Here is a 17,544-nt window from a genome sequence, read left to right as displayed (position 1 = left end):
AACCAAGGCCCAAAATAATTAAGTATCTTGCTTACCATAATAATAGCTACCATTTCTTGAGAAAATCTTCTGAATGCTTTCTATTTTATCTTAACTCATCATTATCCTCAGAGCAATCCTGGGAGGTTGGTGCAATTTCACATCCATTTTAAAGATGAGGAGACTGAGGCTCAGAAAGGTTAAGAAACTTGTCCAGGATCTCTTAACTGGTAGGTGGAGGTGCCAAGATCCATACTAGGCAGTCTGGCTCCAGAGTCACTCTGCAATATCAGCAGACGATTTTCTAAATTGAATACTCTTGTATTTAAAGAGCAGCCCGTCATCATGGGCTGGGATTAGGGTTTGATGGGGGGAGGTGGGCAGCCCTCCTCTAACTCCTGTCAATGGCTACATCTCTTCTCCTTCTAGCCCCTGAGCCAGGAAGGCAAGCAGACACAGTCTCCGCCCTCTCCTCCCACCTCAAGACCCCACTGTTCCTCTTTGTTTCTTCTTTGTTGTTTCACAAAGATCTATTTGTTTGATATTTCCATCTCTTCATTGTTTCAGTCTAAATTGAGAGACAGGGATGAGGGCAGAGGAGGAACTGAAACTAAACCCTTCAGAGGGTGAGAGATGAAAATGCCAGGGTATCTATCTGACTTGTCAACTAGATATTTCCTCAAAATGCCTTCTAATGTCATACTTTTTTTTTCTTCTTGTGTCCTTTAATCTGATTGATTGTTTGGATATCAATTGCTTGTATATCTGGGGGGAAAGGTCTGTCCATTCTGAATTCATTTTGGCCATATAAAAGCTGTGACTGTGGCCTTGCTGTACACACAAAACCCAGGTTGACTGAGGACAGGGTGAAAAAATATTCTTCCACATTGTTATCTTGCAGTCATTAGGGCTGAGAGAGGCACTTTCAGGAGACAGAAAGAGCCGGAGAGATAGTCCAGTAGTCATTCGTTTGAACAGAAAAACTAATCTTGAGAGGCTAGAACTCAAAAGTTCCAGTTCTTTGAAAACCTTATTTTTATTCTTTTACTTGCTTTAAACAATAGCAGCATCTCCTTCAGATTAGATTTTGATGGTGCCATGTGTTTTCTTCAGAATTTCTGACAGTTATACCAGCTATGCACACCCCCCCTGTTCTACCTTGTCTCGATGACTCTACAGTGTGACGCATGCTCTGGTAGTTGCAGGACGAGGAGCAGGGTCCCAAGGCCCAGCGAATGCTACGTACAAAAGAGCAAGTGCCCAGGGCTTCCCTGGTGGGGCAGTGGTTGAGAGTCCGCCTGCCAATGCAGGGGACATGGGTTCGAGCCCTGGTCTGGGAAGATCCCACATGCCGCGGAGCAACTGGGCCCGTGAGCCGCAATTACTGAGCCTGCGCGTCTGGAGCCTGTGCTCCGCAACCAGAGAGGCCGCGATAGTGAGAGGCCTGCGCACCGCGATGAAGAGTGGCCCCCGCTTGCCACAACTAGAGAGAAAGCCCTCGCACAGAAACGAAGACCCAACACAGCCATAAATAAATAAATAAACAAATACTTTAAAAAAAGAGCAAGTGCCCGAAGTAAAAGAGCGAGTTCAGAGCCTGTATGGGCAGGGGCCTGGGGCATAAAGTGTTTTGCGTGGGTGTGGTCGAGGCATGACAGGGCAGGGAGGGGCCGGGGATACTGGAAAGATGCTGAAGGGCACACCCAGCTGCATTAACATCCTCGATGCCATGGGGAACTGCCATAGAGAAACAAGGAAGGACTCTCTATCCTATCCAGGGGCGTAGGTATGATTGCTGTTTTGTTTTGGGGCGTCCCTGCTTCAGCATTCTGGAGAGGAGGGGCTGGAGGGGGAGCATGCAGAGATGGCTAGAGAAGACCCTGTGCAGTTATCCAGGTAAGAGGTCATTAGACCCTAAGGTGAGAGGATGGTGAGCCTGGAGCCCCGAGGGCAGATTCCACGTGGGCTTAGGAAGTGACAGGCTGGGGAAGAAAGAGGTCTAGGGTCATTTGTGTGATTAAGTTTTGGTATTTAGGATTCACTCTGTTATTGCCAGTTTGGACCTACTTAGCAAATCAAAATAATAGCATGGAGAAACAAGCCTACACAAGTCCAAGGCAATGGCTGCAGGCAATGATCCAGGACAGAGGGGTCTGCTTCTGAGGATCAGGAATCAAGGAAAACAACTAGAGCACCAGGAACAGGGACTCTGGCTTCCAAGACCAGGGGTTCCTACCAATTCTGCTGAACACTGTCTAACTCGCCCTGGACTGTTTTTAAGATGGTTGTACACCCATCAGTATAACCGCTTCACATACTCAGGCCACTGCCCAAAACTGGTCTCAGGCAAGAGCTTCTGAAAAATGAGACAGTAGACACATGGACAAGGAAGCTAGCATTATTCAGGCTGGCATCACACATACACACACACACACACACACACACGTGTGTCGTTTGAAGTTAACTGGGAGAAAACAAAGTGTGTGTAACACTTTGAACCAGATGCTGATGTTCTCACACTCGGGGGCTTTTTGATGCCCCAAGATGTTTCTTTTTCTCTCTCTGACATGTGTATGTCAGTTCTAACATGTTCTCCATCTATTCCACACAGAACGGGAAGTCTGAGACTCTTTTTACAGAAGGGAAAGACCTCAGGATAATTTTTGTCCTGGGATTGGTCCTGTTTCCTTCCTGATCCGGTTTAATGGAGAGACAGTAAACGTCCAACTCAGTTTTCTCCAGAGACTGCTCCTTTCTCACTTCAAAGCATAAGACACTTCAACTACATTCATCAAATAAAGACATGATATATTCCCTTTACACAGCCCTTTAAAAGAACAAGCTAGACTTGCTACCAACAGATCAGTGTATAAACATAATGCTAAATAAATAAACTGATGACAGTTGCATGATGTATCTTAAATGCAAATATCTCCCAGACCAAAATTACTAGTGTCTCTAGGGCCATGATATAAATAACCTGTGCTTAATACTCAGCTCATGAAAAAGATGGCAAGACTAATGAGTTTTTAATAGTTTCATAAATACTATGTCTGAAAATAGCTCACAAATATTTGGGACTCATTTATGAAATGCTAACATGTTATTTCAATAAAGGAGATGTTTCGTCACATTTTAGTGGCTGGCAAAGAGTCTGATCAATGGTGAGACTAAGGAGAAGTGTACAATTTGCATAGGCTTCGATTTAGGTAGCAGAGAATTCTCACATGTAAATTGTCTGTAGTTCTGACATCTTACTGTATTTGCATGAAATGAACCCAAAAAAGCAAAGGGCAACATATCGTGTAAAATACAAGACCCCCTTAAATTCCCATTTGGTTGCACACTGTTTGTTGCTACATCTGAAGATGAAGTTGTCTTCACCACTTCCTTTTCCTTTGTTTCAAATCTGTCCTCTGAAGACAGGCTACATGTGCACCCCTGAAGGAAGGGCATATTTGCAGCCCAGGCTGCTGCAGTTGCTGTGTTAAGTGGTCAACACTTTTTTTATCCAACTGTACTGTGTAGGATGCAAGGAGGAAGTAACAACAAATTTTAATGTTGTGACTTCTTTGAAGTCAATATTTGCATGGGGTAAGGTGCTTGGCAGTTATTAAAATATTTCTGTCACATAAGACATTTTAGCTCCCATAAAAATTCCTCCTTTTTTTCCCTCAGTTGATTATTGTTCCTCATTCTGATTCTAGGCAGCTGTTGTATTTACTGAAATACATAGAATCAATGTTTCAATTATTTTAGACTGTATTCATAATACAGTGGATGTTTGAAAGTAGCCCAGAGGACTTCCCTTGTGGCGCAGTCATTAAGAATCCACCTGCCAATGCAGGGGACATGGGTTCTAGCCCTTGTCCGGGAAGATCCCACATGCCGCGAAGCAACTAAGCCCGTGCACCACAACTACTGAGCCCGCGTGCCTAGAGCCCGTGCTCTGCAACAAGAGAAGCCACTGCAATGAGAAGCCCGCGCACCACAACAAAGAGTAGCCCCCGCTCGCCGCAACTAGAGAAAGCCCGCGCGCAGCAACAAAGACCCATGCCAGCCATAAATAAATAAATAAATAAAATTTAAAAATAAATAAAGTAGCCCAGAAAGTTACTGAGATCTCCAAATTTTCAGTCTAAAACTTATTTCCTGAAAGGTCTGCCAAAAACTGCAGAGAAGACATGACAATTTTAAATGGGAGAAGAAAAAAGACCTTTTCCTCTTTCTGTTCAAGATAAGGGCATATAATCGGTCACAGTAATTCTGGGATTTCCTTCACTAGAAACTGACAGCCCAGAAAACTCATGGCCGCAGTGGGAGGGGCTTGAAATCCAGGAACCTGCTTCTCTAGTGGGTGAGAAGGGGGAGAATTAAAGAGATTTCTAACGGCAAACTGATGGCTTCTCTACACACATCTCCTAGGATCGAATGCCTGCTCATAAAGCTGGTTTCACACATAGAGAACAACATAAAGTGTTTGTAAAAAATAACTTCCTTCTTAGCCTGCTGAAGAGGTTTTTACTACTGTTCCTCAGTGGAGGCCATTGGTGGAAGCATCAGTATATCCACTCAACCAGAAACCAGTCCTCCCTTTAGTCCTGCCTCCTAGTCTCAGGTCTCTGCTGCAGTGAAAGCATCCCTTTTCTGGGCTCCATGTAGATAGTTGTTCATTCCATTTATTTGGCAGACAGCGTATGCTGACTGGTGTTATTAAATATTTGTAGGTTCTTCTTTGCCATTTACAACAACATGGATGGACTTGGAGGGCATTATGCTTATTGAAATAAGTCAGACAGAGAAAGACAAATACTGTATGGTATCACTTATATGTGGAATCTAAAAAAATACAACGAACTAGAGAATATAACAAAAAAGAAGTAGACTCATGGATATAGAGAACAAGCTAGTGGTCACCAGTGGGGAGGGGGAGGGGCAATATAGGGGTTGGGGAGTAAGAGGAACAAACTATTATGTATAAAATAAGCTACAAGGATATATTGTACAACATGGGGAATATAGCCAATATTTTATAATAACTATAAATGGAGTATAACCTTTAAAAATTGTGAATCACTATATTGTACACTTGTAACTTACATAATATTGTACATCAACTATACCTCAATAAAAATTTAAAAAAAAATATTTGCAGGTTCTTGTTCTGGCTCCATAACTGAGTTGTAAGTTTAGAGCCCAGTGGTCAAGAGTAATGGCTCTAGTCCCAACCACCTTATTCAACTTGCCTAAGCCTCAGTTTAGGCATCTGTAAAATGGGGCTCATCATAGCACTTCCTTTCAGGGTTGTGAAGATTAAATAAAATAGCACATACAGTGCTTAGTAGGGGGCCAGGAGCCTTAGACACCCTCAGCAAAGATGATCTACTATTAGTAAATGTGTTCTTTTGATAAGCAACATGTTTTTACTCAATCAAGAGGCAAAATACCTATAAAATCAGATTATACCAGATAGCTAACCATCTTCCTTTTGGTGACTCAAGTTAACAGCATTTAGGAGAAGATAGCAATGTTGGCTTGAAGCTGTTTCCCCGCCCACCCCCCACCCCCCCATCCTTAAAGGGAGCAGAAAAAAAGAAGTGTGGTCTCGTTCTGAAGAAAACCAGGTCAAGCTTTGTTTCCCTTTCAGACGGTTTGTGTATAAATGCATATCATGATTCCCAGAATTCCTTTGTGACAGCTCCCTTAGTTAATGGGCAAGGAGGATTTTCTCAGGCTAGGCTTACACAGATCTGCCTCAGAAGAGAAAGCCAAATAATTCCTATTTTTTGGCCTTGTGCTTAGAAAAAAGGGACAAACTGCTTGTTTCTGGGACATTAAACAACAGTTGTTTTTTTTTTCCCCCTTCTTTTTTAAAGGAGGGGAGATCATTTAAAAAGGAAACGACCTAGTAGGCTCTACAATTTCACTCTTTTAGGAGAAAAAATTTTTTTCTCTCATGGGCTCAGTTTTAGACATTATTCTTTCAATAAAACACATCAAAACTGGGTAATTTGCAATGCTTTAACTCAAACCAAGGGCTAATTTCCTTAAGGAGGGCTTTAGCCACTTCGGAGGCTTTTCTACCTGGGTGTGATATGCTTCTATCTATCCTGAAAAAGTGTCCACAAACACTAGCAGGTATCTGAGATTTCCTGCGGCTCGAGGCCTTTGAGTAAAGTCTATTTGTCAGTCCTCAGTGGGGCAAGTTCCTTTGTGTTGAGTCCCCATCTGGGAGGTCTGACAGCAGTCTTTGGGTTATTTTTAGCACAAATCATGCAATTCTAAGTGTCTCGCTGGATGGTCTTTTGTAGGTTAGGCCCCATTATGTACTTTTGAATCCATTGTATGGTGGCATCTCTCCCGTAATGGGTACTGTTATGAATGTGCGTAGCACAGTATCTAAGACTGCCTCAGGGATCAAAACAATTCCTTGCACTCTACGTTTCCAGCCAGGCGAGGTATGATCAAGAGTGAAACCCTACTCTTTGGGCCTCTCTTTGTCCTTTTCTACAAAGAAGATCTTGGCTCAAAAGAGGGACTGGACACTCTGGCATATATAAGAAACTATGTTTCAGGGTGAGGTCTCCTAGTTGGCATTCCAGAGGTTGTAAGAATGAACGATCTTCTACTCCAGAGACTCCTGTGACTGGGATGGATTGAGATGCTTTCTGCACCACCTTGGTGTTTACCACAGAGTATATTGCGCCTGAAATCTATCAGAAAGTCAATCAGCTCATCCAAAGCCCCTGGACCGCTTCATTCATCAGAAGATGAATGTATCCCTCTCTTTCTACCATATGAGATGCTCCTGTCTTTTATTGCTTTCCTTCCTAGTTAGCCTAGGGCAATCTCTTTTCCAATGTTCTTCCTCCTTACAGTGGGTGCTTTGTTCCTTCCCCAGTGGTGGCCTCACCTCTCTTTGGGTTACTTGCCTTCTGGGAATCCAATGCCAGAAAAATGGTGTTCCATTTTGCATCTTCTTTCTTCTGTCCTTGTTCCCTGTTGTTGAACGCTTTAACAGCAACATCTACCAATTGAGAAGGGTTCATTCCAAATGCACCATCTCATTTTTGCAACTTTCTCCGGATATTTGAGGCGCTCTGAATTTACCATTCTAGTATTTTCAGGGGCCTTGGGATCTGCATCAGTATAACATCTGTAGGCCTGATAAATCCTTTCCAAAAATTCAGAGGCATCTTCATTTGGTTTTTGCTGAATTTCCTGAATTTCGTTCAAACTCTTTTGCTTTGGTTCCCCTTTTCAAAGCCCTGCCAAGATGCACTTCTGGTAGTGCTCTAATAAGGACATTCCTCCTTCACTGGGTCCCAATTTGGTTCAGCTATGGGTACTGCCAAGGGGGCTTCAGGTACACCATTTGGGTCTGTTAGGTGGAGCTGGTATGCTTATTCCCTGGCCTTATCAACGACCATTCTCCTTTCATCTCCTGTAAGCATCACATTGAGAAGAATGTGCATGTCTGTCCATGAAGGCTGGTGGGTAGCAAAAATAGAAGTGGGGGGGGGAATGAATTGGGAGATTGGGATTGACATATATATGCTATTGATACTATGTATAAAATAGATAACTAATGAGAACCTACTGTATAGCACAGGGAACTCTATTCAATGCTCTGTGGTGACCTAAATGGGAAGGAAATCCAAAAGAGAGAGGATACATATGTATAGTTGATTCACTTTGCTGTACAGGAGGAACTAACACAACATTGTAAAGCAACTATTCCAATAAAAATTAACTAAAAAAAATTTTTTAATTAAAAAAGAAAAAAAAGAAGTGAGCAATTCTATCGTTCGGAGAGGATCCTCCCTATAAGGGGGGTTTCGATCTTTCCAATTAAACAAGACTGAGGTGGGAAAAGGACTATGCACCCATAGAAACCCAGCCGGCTGGCTGTTTGCATTTAGGCTCCCTCTGGGATGCAGCATAAGGGAAATTGCCCTGCCTCGGGAATGGTTCCTGGCCCAAACTGGGTGCCCTGTCAGGTCTTAGACAGGGATACCAGACCAGGCTCCTGTGCCCCAGGAACTAACACAGGATTTTCTAGTTGATCCTTATAAGGAAGGGGAGCCAGTTCAAACACTACCTGAGCCCCAGTGTTGGGAATTGGGGCTGGCTGGGAATGGGAGGTGGGGAAGGGGTGGATATATTGGCATGACAGCTGGGGCAGCTGGGACAGCCAGCTTGGCCGGAGGTTGGAGCAACATAGCCTCACCCTCACTCCCTTCTTTTTCCTTCCTGTATGACAGATTTTCCCTTGGGTTCCTTTTACCATAAGGTGACAACTGTCTGACTTTTTCCCACCCTGATGTAACAGCACAAATGCTTGCACATAGAGGATTTCATCATCCTTCACAGAATAGCTGTTGAGCCATCCAAAGGCCACCATAAAACCATAAATAGCAATTGATAATCTCTAACCATTAAAAGGATGCCTTTTGCCTTGGCATCAACCAACCGGGCTGAATTCTGGGATAGGGCTTCTGGTGATTCTAGGAACAAAGTGGAACCTTTCTCTTGTCCCTGAGAATGTCCCACTTTCAGAAAAGAACAGACAGGTTTTTTTGTTACTGTTCCTTTCCTCCACTTGACATCAGTCTGTAAATGGAGAAATGGTACTAAAACAAAACAGAAAATCCTAAATAAACCCTCAAGTTTGGTCTGAGGGTTTTACATATCACAAGAACCACAAACCCAACCCCCATGCAATGTGACTCCTTGGAGAGCTATTGGATCCAGGCCAACAACACAGGAGACCACAAACGACGAAATTAACACAGCAAGGGTGACAGTACATGGTCCACAGGGTCTCAAGACAACCCTGCTTAAACCCTTTGTGGAGATCCTAACAGGTACTGTGGCCAAGCATTGTTAAATACAAGACAAACAAAGCACAAACGGCACACAAAAATGCTAGCATCCAAATAAACAAACTGGTTCACAAATTGGGTGAAAGTCCGGCAATCATTTCCTCTCTCCAACAGGGTACCCCACTCAAATACAAAACAAATCAGTTTATTCCGGAGAATAAAAGCCCCAAACGGAGAAGAAATAAAGTTTCTGGCTGTACACACTGGAGCGACTTACCCTACTGTATGGAACCTGTCAGCTCCCAGATGTCAATTCCTTGCTCCAATTGCCAAGTGCTGGGGCAGCCGGTGCCACTTCGGGTAATTTTGAAGGGAAGATCCTCTGGACAAGAGGTCCCAGTAGCTGCTAGGGCCTTACTGGAACCCAACCAGGGCAGACTGGCCACAAGCAGCAAGGCTCCTGGCTGGCTTCACCAAAATTTGTTACCAAGTCTAAGTTCATACTGCTTGCCACACGACAGGTTAATCAATCAAGAAATGAGGTGTTGGGGCAAGGAATAGCAATTTTATCTGGAAAGCCAGCAGACCGAGAAGATGGCAAACTAATGTCCTAAAGAACCATCTTCCCGAGTTAGAATTCAAGCTTCTTTTATACCGAAAGGGAGAGGGTAAAGTCCTGCTTCCGGCCAGACTCTGGAGGGGATGTGTTAGTTTCTTCCATCCTGCAGTCATTCACAGGTGGGCCTGGTCAGGATGTTTCCTGTGAGGTAAACAAAGGTATTTTAGATTAAAGCTCATTACCTGGGAGGCAGGGTTCCCAGAGATGGGCCATTATGTATAATTTAAACTTATAGGCAACATAATTTTAGTGAGTAACTTGTAATAGAATACAAAGTTTCTTCACTATTGCATAAATTTATCTCCCTGGAAAATTAAACTACATATATGAAGGATGTATAGTATCATATTTAAGGTTAGCCTTTGGTACCAAACCCATTTAGGTTTTTTTCCCCATATTTAAAAAATTTATTATTTTTAAAAAATCGAAGTATAGTTGATTTACAGACCCATTTAGGTTTAACTCCTGCCTTAGCTACTTTACTTGCCATATAAACTTGAACAAGCCACTTAACCTTTCCAAACCATCCTCACTCCTAAAATGTCTTTTTTTTTTTTTTTTTTTGTGAGTGTGATACTGTGATATATAATGAAAAATATATGTTTGGTTTTTGTCCGGTTCCTGGCACAGAGCTCCTAAAACCCTTGGAATTTCCTGGGATGAGAGCAACAAAGGTGTCTTTTGTAATGTTAATGAGGTGACTTTGTGGCTGCACCTGAGGATGGGGGCTGGTTGCCAGGAGAAGTAACCACGTGACTGGTGACTGGAAAGTCTGACCGTTCAGTTGTGTCCCCCCCTCCCCCCCATGACCTCTGAGGAGGGAAGAGGGGCTGGAAGTCAAATCAATTGCTGGTGGCCAATGATTTAATCAATCATGCTGATGTAATGAAGCCTCTATAAAAACCCAAATTGATGGGGTTTGGAGAGCTTCCAGATTGGTGAACACGGGGCTTCAGGGAGAGTCGTGCACCCAGAGGCCTTGGAAGCTCTGTGCCCTTTCCCCATACCTTGCCCTAAGCATCTCTACCACCGGGCTCTTCCTGAGTCATATCTTTTTATAACGAACTGGTAATCTAGTGAGTAAAATGTTTCTCTGAGTTCTGTAAGCCACTCTAACAAATTAATCAGACCAAAGAGTAGGCTGTGGGAACCTTGGATCTATAGCTGTCAGAAGCACAGGTGACACCTTGGGCTTGAGATTGGCCTCTGAAGTGAGGGGCAGTCCTGTAGGACCCCTTAAGCCACTGGATCTGACACTATCTCCAAGCAGATAGTGTTGGAACTGAGTTGAATTGTGGGACACTCAGTTGGTGTCTAAGAATTGCTTGGTGTGGGGTGAGAACCCCACACATCAGAATTTGGTGTCAGAATTGTAGTGGGTATTAAAGAAGAAAATATATGCAAAGCATGTAATATAGTTCCTGGTACATAGAAGATGCTCAATAGAAAATAATACCTATTTGTTGTATGCCTAGGATATACTAGTCCCCGGGCAAGGCACTGAGGACAAAATAGACAGGGTCTCTGTTCTCATGGTGCTTATAGGCTGGTGGAACTGGTGCAGTTAACCAATGCTTGGGAAGAAGATCTTCCTCCCTTGTGTCTATCTTACACAGCACAAAACAAAATAAAATGAAATATTGGTAATTATCTGGAAAGCTGATCAAAGAAGAGGGCCACCCTTCTCTCTTTGCACACATTACACTCAGATACCTGGAAGTTACGTTTGAGTCTCGCTCCCAGCTCTGCACTTTATCAGCCCCCAAGCCTAGCCTGTTCTGTCTTTAAATCCAGTTTCTTCTCCAGTGGAGTTTTATACTTTATAGCAACATCATTTTGGCCTGATTTACCAAAACACCCTCCAATCTGTTTTACCTAAGTTCTCTTATTAAAAAACATATTTATTGAACACCTGCTCTATGCAAGGTGCTAAGAAAAAATTAATAAAAGAGAGGTGCTGTGATAAAGGTTTACCTAGGAAACCAGGGTGGGGTAGGAACACCTGGTTATATGGATGTTGAGGTCAAAAGAAATATCTGGGCTGGAAAGAACGAATTGGGAGTGGAGGAGGCTCCCTAGGAAAAGGCTGTATGATAGGAGTTGACCTGGGGTGGGGGAGGGCAGGATAGAAGTTTAGGAGCAGGCAGCCAAGGAAACTAAGGAGATGGGGGAGCAGCCAACAATAGAGAAAGAGAAACAGAAAACGGGGAGGGGCCGGGGAAACCAAGGGAAGAGATTGTTTCCAGAGGGGGAGAGGGGTCAGAAGTTTCTGACACAGCTGAGAAGTCAGGGAAAAACAGAAAAGTGTTGAGAACCTTCAGGTCATTGTTGACCACTGTGAGTGTACAGTTGTTCCTCTGTACCCCCAGGAGGGTTGGCTCCAGGACCACCACCTCCTCCGCCCTCCCCCACCCCAGGATACCAAAGTCTCTTATAGAAAATGGCACTGTATTTGTATATAACCTACGCACATCCTGCCATATACTTTAAATCATCTCTAGATTATTTAGAATACCGAGTACAATGTAAATGCTGTGCGGATAGTTGCCGAGTGAGTGGCAAATTTAAGTTGTGCTTTTTGGAACTTTCTGCGTTTTTTTTTTCAAATATTTTTGATCCTCGGTTGGTCAAATCCTGTGGACACGATGGAATCTGTGGATACGGAGGGCCAACTCTAGTTTCAAGGGAGTGGTGGGGGCAGAAGCCAGATGCTAATGGGTAGAACAGTGAGTGGGAGATGAAGAAGGGGAGAAAGCGAGTGTGGGCGACTCTTCCTTTGGAGGAAGGGAGAGAGGTGAGAATACAAGCAACTCAACACCATGTGCCGAGTGATAACCAGTGATTCATAGAAGAGGCAGGACATACACCAGTTACCCTGGGGGGTCCGGAGGCTGACTGCTCAGCTGTGTAAGCTGACTCTGCCACTTGCTCTCTGTGTGACGCTGGGCAAGTTATTTTACCTTCAGTACCTCAATTCCTTCATCTGTAAAATGGGGAGAGTACTAGTGTCTTGCACACTGAGTTGTTGTAAAGATTAAAGTGCCTGGGGTATAGTAAGGGCTAAATATGTACTAGCCTTTATTACCTTATTTGAGATGCTATGGAAACACAGGATAAGACTTGTTCAATTCTGTTAGGTGAGCAGAGTCAGAGAAAAATTTGTACAGGAGTCTTCGAAGCTGGATCATAAAGGGTAAGATTTTTTTTTTTCAGGTAGAGGAAAAGAAAATCAAAAAGCATACGTGAGAGTTGAGCGCAAATTAGATAAACGAAGGCAAGTAAATGTGAAATCACAGGGTGAGTTTGGTCAACAGTCACACCAGGAATTTAGAAAGATCCATTTGTAAGATTTTTTTTTTCTTCCAGTTCTATTGAGCTATAACTGACATGCAGCTGTATAAGTTTAGGGTGGACAGCATAATGATTTGACTTATCGTGAAATGATTACCACAGTAAGTTTAGTGAGCAGCCATCAACTCATATAGATACAAAGTAAAAGAAAAAGGAAAAAAGGCTATTTCTAAGATTTAAACTTTTTTCTCTTAAAATCTTTTATTTTGAGATAATTGCAGATTCACACCCAATTGTAAGAAATAATACAGAGAGATCGTCACCCAGCTTCTTTCCCCAAGGGTACCGTCTCGCAAAACTACAATGCCACAACCAGAGAATTGATATTGGTACAATCCACCCACCTTATTCAGATTTCACCAGTTTTGCATGCACTTGTGTATGTGCATTAATTTTATGCTATTTTATCACATGTACATATTCATGTAACCATCACCACAGTCAAGATACAGAACTGTTCTATCACTATAAATGTGTCTTTTATGCTACCCTTTCTCAGATTACTTTTATGTTTGCTGCTTAGAAGAGAAAGAGGAGGACGGTAGAGGAAAATATTTTTTTCTCTTTTCCTTGGGTGAAAGAAAGGTCTGCCTTGGGAAAATTCTGAAATAATTGGGCACCTGCCTTCTTCCCTTTTGGAGGCCTTGAAATACCTTGTGTATTTGTATTTCCCCAGGAAAATCTCCTTTGCTAAGTGATAGAAGAACAGTCATTGATTAAACTAATTCATACTTAGATAGGAATGACTTAAAAGATCATTAACTCAGCCAGAAGAAACTGTAGTTTTAAAAAGAGGATGCTTGCTAGCCCCAAACTATTTCCCCTGGGTATTTTTTTGCAGTCTAACAAGGTGAAATGAAGCAATTCAGATAGTGTGGGGCAAGGTAATCTGGGGACAAAGATTATTATCTTTTATTTATTTATTTATTTATTTATTTTTGGCTGTGTTGGGTCTTCGTTGCTGTGCGAGGGCTTTCTCCAGTTGCGGCGAGCGGGGGCCACTCTTCATCGCGGTGCGCGGGCCTCTCACTGTCGCGGCCTCTCCCGTTGCAGAGCACAGGCTCCAGATGCGCAGGCTCAGTAGTTGTGGCTCACGGGCTTAGTTGCTCCGCGGCATGTGGGATCTTCCCAGACCAGGGCTCGAACCCGTGTTCCCTGCATTGGCAGGCAGATTCTTAACCACTGCGCCACCAGGGAAGCCCCTATTATCATTTTTTTATAAATTTATTTATTTATTTATTTTTGGCTGCGTTGGGTCTTCGTTGCTGTGTGCGGGCTTTCTCTAGTTGTGGCGAGCAGGGGCTACTCTTTGTTGCGGTGTGCGGGCTTCTCATTGCAGTGGCTTCTCTTGTTACGGAGGCACGGGCCTCAGTAGTTGTGGCTCGCGGGCTCTAGAGCGCAGGCTCAGTAGTTGTGGCACACGGGCTTAGTTGCTCTGGGCATGTGCGATCTTCCCGGACCAGGGCTCGAACCCGTGTCCCCTGCATTGGCAGGAGGATTCTTTTTTTTTTTTTTTAACATCTTTATTGGAGTATAATTGCTTCACAATAGTGTGCTAGTTTCTGCTTTATAACAAAGTGAATCAGCTATACATATACATATGGCAGGTGGATTCTTAACCACTGCACCACCAGGGAAGTCCGACAAAGATTATTAAAAAGACCAGCTTTGTCTTGAAATCTGACCTTTTGATACAATCTCATAAGCAGGTTTTTTTCAAATGATTTTTATAACTTCTTCTTTGTCTACTTCTGTACCTTCAGGTTTTCTAGAAGCTCCATATGGTTTTCTACAGTGTTTCCTGTCATGGTAGCATGGAAGAAACGGACAAGAGAAGAGGGGAATGTGTAGCAGCAGATGTAAAAATTAGGTGTTTCTAAGTCATGGATACCTGTAAAGGTAACCACACGCTATTTTAACTCCCTCTTGCTTAAGATATCAATTCTATGTTTCATTACTTGTACTTCTTGAAAAATATTGTACATATATCACAACTACAGACAAAAAGCTGTTACCTTTAGTGAGGGAAAACTTGGCAGTGAATTTATTATTTGTGTTTTGGTTTCGATTTCTATTTGAAAAGCAAATTGTTTGGCTTCATGAGTGTCCTCGGTCTTGCCGATGGCCCTTGCATATCCGGGCCGTGTGGTGCTGGCTTTCTGGAGAATTGCTTTAAATGAATTGTGCTATTTGCCTGTGTTGGCAGAGCAGTAAGAAAGAGCCCTGTGAAATGCACCATCACATTTACTGTAAGGAGGCTGTTGAAAATGGACTTCATTACATTACGTGGTGTTCTGTTTATGAGGATCCTTAAGAGGCTGTCTTTATCGTCAGACTATAAAGAATAGTTGTGCTTCTCTTAATCATATGGTTTGGTTTGATGATATAGGCCCCATCATTGTGTTTGGTCTCTGCAAAGACTGCTAGAAAGCGTGGAATACATCTGTGGTTCAAGCTAAGCAAATCCTGTACATTTCACGTACTGGCCTAATTCCTGGCTCCATTGACATTCCTCTTCTCTAACCTCTTTCTCATGTGCTCCAAATTCATGTTCTTTTAATATGTGGTGTGTATCTTTCAAGTTACCTTAAAATTTTTTTGAGGTAGAATAGTAGTTTAAGACCATGAGAGCTAGAGTCGAAATGTCTCATTTCAAATCCTTGTTTCACCATTACTGACTGTACAACCTTGGGCAAGTTGTTTAATGGCATGAAACCTCCGTTTCCTCATCTGTGAAATGGGGATAAGAGTGTTTACTTCGTAGAATTTGGTGGATTAAAGGAGATAAATCATGAAAAATACTGAGCACAATGCCTGGCACATAGGGGGCATTCAACAAATTCACATTGTTACTGCCATTCCATTATCTTATGTCAATAGTAAACATGATATAAACATACACGTATATGAAAACATCTGATTGTAACTCTTAGGAAATTAAAATGAGTCTGCCTCCTCCATGTTTATTTGAGATTCACATGCCTTGATATTCATAACAAGAAGCCAATTTCAGGAAATAGGTTTTCAAGTGTTAACAGCTCAAATCAAGACAAAAGATTATCCTCGATAATTAGCATCAGCCTCAGATGGCTATACAGAAACACAGTGCTTTTTCTATTTGTGTCTCTTACTACTCCTATGAGCTAGTGTTCTGTCTTTAGGCTGATGTATCTATATACATAGTAGTTCTAGAAATGCTAGTGAAATGCAGAAGATTATCCTGTCTTGCAATTTAAATGAAGTATGGCACAGATCATTTCAGAAAGGAATTTTCCAGACAGCGAGAAATAGTTCTTAGCAACATGAAAGACCAGAAACAATGGTAGATCTAATTCTGCAGAGAGCACAGCCATGTGCTGAGTACACCATTTCATTTTTAAGAACATAGATTTAATTTCATGTGACAATCTGGCATCTTTTTCCTCTGGTCTTTTTTTCCAAATAGCCTTGTAAATATGAAAATGCAACTGAATAGGAAAAGATTAAATTTGTGAGACCCTACTTGCAGGGCACTGTGGTTATTATGAAGGCAGTAAATGAACAAAATAGATTAAGGAAAATGCCAACAATAGTTGTATGATCTAAATACATCTAACACATAACTAATGAGGATTCTATGTGCACAATAAAATGTCACCCTATATATCTAGCTTATTGTTTCCGAGACCATTTCCATCTATCATATTTATCAAAGAAATGTAATAATTCTTCAGGGTATCATAGTCATTTATGCAATATTTCCCTCTCTTTACCAAGGTAAGAAGGAGAATTTGCCTTAGGTGTTTTTTGAATACTGTCTATCAAATCTTTTGCAACAGTCCTTTATTTAAGATAGTTAAAGTTAGCACATTTACTATATAAATAAATTATATTTATTATATACAATATTTATTATATAGAATTTATAATATTTATTATATATAATAATAATGTATAATTTATAATATTTATTATATATAATTTATTTATATAATAAATGTGCTTTATTTATATAGTAAATGTGCTATAAAAATAATTCTCAGTGACTTATACCTAAATATTTAAAAAATTTTTTGTTGCTTATAAGAAAGTAATAATACATTGTAATTTACTGTGCAAAAAATGTAATAGGAAGGTTTATCTCATTCAGATTCCTACTGAATTCATTTATTGCATTACACAGCTCATTTTAGGTCTCATAGTGCTTTTAAAAAATAGAATATATATATATTTATTTTAATCATACATGATCATTGATTCTTCTTTTAAATGTCATTTGATGATACAGAATTTCATATTGTGACTTAGAAAACATAAGTTAGAGATTGGAGGTCCAATGACGTTTTTTTCCTTCCCTTTTTTCAGTCTTCTTGTGCAGTAATTTTAAAAAAAGACACTCAGGGAGTCTTTGACCATCTGTTCCAAATTGTCAGTCTAACACCAGCCTTTATAGATGTGCTGGTTTCTGTGACGTGTGGAAGTCAGGGCCGTTAATGTTCTTATAATGGCCAGCTCAGTGGTTACTACATCACCTGCGGCAGGTCTGCCTGTCCCTTTTCCCTCGTATTTCTTGTCTGTTCCTGGGAGAAGAGAAATTCTCATTCTATCAGGATGGTGCTCATCAAACTTCTGAAATGCACTTAGAAAACCATGGTCAAGGATGGTACACAGAGCAGTCACTGATGTATGTCTAAGTGTCTTTCTTTCATCCATTTATTTCCATAAGGAGTCAGTATTACTACTGCAACTCTTGGATGGTAAGACCACAGCACAGAAGGAATTAATAAATTT

The sequence above is a fragment of the Eubalaena glacialis genome, chromosome 2 (genome assembly GCF_028564815.1).
Source record: "Eubalaena glacialis isolate mEubGla1 chromosome 2, mEubGla1.1.hap2.+ XY, whole genome shotgun sequence".
NCBI classification, from domain to species: domain Eukaryota; kingdom Metazoa; phylum Chordata; class Mammalia; order Artiodactyla; family Balaenidae; genus Eubalaena; species Eubalaena glacialis.
Note: the sequence above shows the minus strand (reverse complement) of the source record.